Genomic DNA, 4,002 nt, shown 5'->3' with positions numbered 1-4,002 from the left:
ATCTAAAATAATATACAAAATAAATAAAATGTTTTTAAATTGTCCAAAATATTTAAAAATATATACAAATAAAATATATGTTTAAAATAGCTAGATGATACTAAAAATACCAAAAATACTTTTTCTATTGATTTTCTTTCCAAATTTTTAAATTAAACCAATTTTATGTTAAGTTTAAGTATTTTGGTATACATTATTAAAATTTATATATTATATATTATTTTTATTTTTAATTTTTAGAAATTAAAATTATATATGAATTTTAATTTTAAAAACAACTTAAATGAGTTATTAGAACTCAAATCGAAGCCGCAAAGATCCGAACCGAACCGAACCGAGTCCGTAAAAATCCGAACTGAACATAACCAAATGACAAAAATGATATCCAAATACCCATCTTTAGTTAAATGTAAAAAGGTTATTGATAACAAAAGGAGTACCGAGGTTTTTTTTTTTTTTTTTTTGAATGAATGCTAAATTTATTCATCAAAAAACCTGTTTACATCAAGTGTGTCTTTATTTTAAGAAACTACTTCTACTGCTCATGGCTGATGAACTTTGTCTGATGAACTTCTACATGTTTTTTTTTTGAATGAATGCTAAATTTATTCATCAAAAAACCTGTTTACATCAAGTGTGTCTTTATTTTAAGAAACTACTTCTACTGCTCATGGCTGATGAACTTTGTCTTTATTTTAAGAAACCTGTTTACAGAGTTTTTTTTTTTTTTTTTTTTTTTTTGATTAACCTAGGGTATCCCGGACCTATGGAAGGGCCCAGACTAATTCCCAAGGGGAGGTGCAGCCCACGGATAGACCCTCTCTCCGGGTATGCAAATGGGCCCTAAAGCATAGGCCCATATCCGTGTTGGTGTCCAGAAATCATGACTCAGTTCCCTCCAGCAGGTTTCGAACTCACAACCTGGGTGCAGGAAGGAGCCCGTCCTTACCATTGGGCCATGATGTTCTGGACTGTTTACAGAGTTTCTGAACAAGGATAATGGCTGATGAACTTTGTCTGCTCATCTTCCTCTGCTCCGACGTGAAACGAAGATGAGGAAACGCGATTTTGATGCTCTGTGGATTTGCTATCTTCTTCACTCTTCAGGTGATTTACTTCAGTCACAGCATAGAAGTTCTAGAAACCCCTTAATCGATGATCTTCTCCTAAGAGCAAGGCTTTGCAAATCTTCATGAATCGACTGCAAATTTGTTACTGTGAACGTGGTGGCATCTTAGCTAAAGATTGCATGATTTCTCTGTTGATTCTTGATTATATGGTTCCATTTGTAGGATGAGTACCCAGTCAAACACGAAGCCGATCGTCTCCCACCACCTGTCATAGCTGATCTTAGTTGAGATGGCAAGAAGAAGAAGGAGGTTCTCGTTGCTACAAATGAGTGCAAAGATTCAGGTAACAGCTTAGTGCTCGTGCGTTTCTCTTTATGCTATTAATAAATGATTGTTTGGTGGATTAGGTCTTGGAGCCTCATACCAGACTATTTCTTGTGGTTTTTAGAATCACATGGGCCCCATTGAGGAGCTTGGCATGACAGAACGAAATGCTGAGCAACACAGAAGAAGTGCTACTGAGAATCAGGTACCAAGAAAATGTGCAGTTAGTATATCATGATCTACTTCTGGTAGTAATTAAGATGTTAGTTATTTCTCCTTTCTGCTCACTTCTTTCTCCACAGATAGTTTAAATAGACTCTTACCTGAGAATATTATTTTTCTTATCTTCTAGGATGTTGAATCTCTCACACCTCAGATGCGTCACAGCTAGTTCCCCAACGCAATAACAAGCTCGACGTGCATTCAATCTCAGAAACCTGAGGAATACATCCGCTGGAAAAAAGACTTGTCGAGAAAGATTCCGAAATTGATCAGGAAGGCTGCACGCTATGCTGGCTCGGCAAAACCCAATAAGGTGAAGCTCTTATAAAACGGAATGTACTCACCTGAAAACACCCATATTGTTTGTAATAGCAAAGAACATGTTCATGCAGGGCATACAATACATACCGTAGAGACTAGACTAAGCTTTATTGGGTTCCTAATGTTGTTGTGGCTCATCAAAAAGAAGGAATTGAAGCTGTTCATTTGCATACTGGTCGAACTCTTTGCAAGGTAGATGTTCCTTCACATCATGAACCAGCTTACTATATCACGAACCTGTTTATTATAATTTATATGTTAACTTCCAATCTTCAGTTTCATCTACTTGAAGGTGGGATTCATGCGGACATAAATGGAGATGGTGTACTCCTAGATCATGTCCAGGTACACATTAGACACCGCTGCCTTTTTCGGTTCAGTAGCTTATACAATGGATCTTGAATTCTTACGGCAATATACTCTCTGTGCGCATCTTTGGCGGTCGGAGGCAATGTTGAACAGGGAACTGTAGTTATCGGTTCAATGGAAGTGTTGAAGCCTTGCTGGGCAGTGGCAACCACAGGCGTTCCCGTCGGAGAACAGCTCTTCAACGTCTCGACCTGCCATCACGCCGCCTTCAATTTCTTGCACTACGGAGAGCATTCACAAAACTTTACTGATACACGCCTGATGTGCACGGCCACCGCGAGCCGCTCGGGCAATGGCAGCTTCAGACGGAAGCAACATGGTCGAATCTCCCGACTCCATTGGGTTTAACTGAGTCACGTACTGTTGTCCCAACCTTGAAACCGTTCTAGCTGCGCATTCATGATAACAAGCTAAGCCTATGATCCTTGCCGGAGGAGATCAAGCGGCAGTGATCATATATCTCCAGGAGGAAGCGTATTGGCGTCTATCGACTTACCGTCTGTCGGCCCGGTCCAAACATTAAAAAAAATCATTTAGGGCCCTAAGCTAGTGTAGAAAATATCCAACTAATAAAAAAAAATAATGTAAAATTTTAAATTTTGGCTCATGTGCTCTAATCAGTGGCTTATGTTGCCTACCCTCTGGGGCCGGGCGCCAACTCATGCACTTATCACTCATGACTTCTCAAACGATGGATTAACGGATGTGATTGTGATGACATCGAATGGGATTTACGGGTTCGTTCAGACCAGACAGCCCGGAGCTCTGTTCTTCAGTTCGTTGGTGGGATGTCTGTTAGTAGTTGTGGCAGTTTATTTCGTTACTCAGCATTTGAACTCCATTGAAGGGAAGCCTCGACCTTCCTCTAGCTTTTGATAAAAAGAAAACCCATGGACTTTGCTTACTTACTCTCTACGGAAGTGGAACCGGTCCCATTAGCTGCGACACTTCACACACACCGGTTTTAGTAAACCGGTCAGGTCGCTGGATTTTATTATACTTTGTAGAGTTTAAAGTAAAAATGGTAGAGGCGAATCAGCGAATGTAGGACTGTATTTGTTCTTAGCAGAGGTTTTGAAATGAAAAACAAAATCTGTTTTCTTTTTTTTTTTTTAAGAAATAGATCGTAGTTGTATCTTTTCACGATACTGTATAAGTACTTTTTTCTTTTTTTTTTGTCAACATGTTTGTATAAGTACTTTTTTCTTTCATGAATTCATCGTACATTTCGTTTTTCTAAAAGAAAAAAAAAGGTTAAAGTAGATAAATAGGTTTAGCTTGCGAGTAATAATTGATGGAGCGATGTGATTTACAGTAAAGTAGTTGAGTTTTGGACCACGCTAGCTAGTGGTAATATTAATATAGAATAACCTCAATTCTGGAATGGGAATGTGGGAACTGGGAAGCATGAGTCGTAATGATTTTGCTTGTGCATAATACTTATATAATGTACAAAAGCCATCGTTATATACAACAAGATAATAAAAGGCGTGCATTTGCCCAATAACTTCTTTTTTTTTTTGCTAAAGCTTTTGCCCAATAACTTATTTTGAGTCGATGCTTTTTTTTTCTATCTCTTGAAAGTTGAAACACTTTTGAGTCGATGCTATTTTCTAGGCCTGGACGATTTTATACCAGGTCAAAATACGGGAAAATAGACATTTAAATCTTCAACTATTTGAAATAGGCAAGTTTA

The 4,002-nt window shown here is 38.0% G+C and overlaps 1 pseudogene; it reads left to right on the top strand.

The window, feature by feature from the left end:
- Positions 1-1,359: 1,359 nt before the first annotated feature.
- LOC108808465 (uncharacterized) lies at positions 1,360-3,371 on the top strand (annotated as a pseudogene).
- The last annotated feature ends 631 nt before the right edge of the window (positions 3,372-4,002 follow it).

This window comes from Raphanus sativus, chromosome 6, assembly GCF_000801105.2.
Source record: "Raphanus sativus cultivar WK10039 chromosome 6, ASM80110v3, whole genome shotgun sequence".
In the NCBI taxonomy this organism is placed as follows: domain Eukaryota; kingdom Viridiplantae; phylum Streptophyta; class Magnoliopsida; order Brassicales; family Brassicaceae; genus Raphanus; species Raphanus sativus.
Note: the sequence above shows the minus strand (reverse complement) of the source record. Positions and strands in the feature narration are given on the sequence as shown.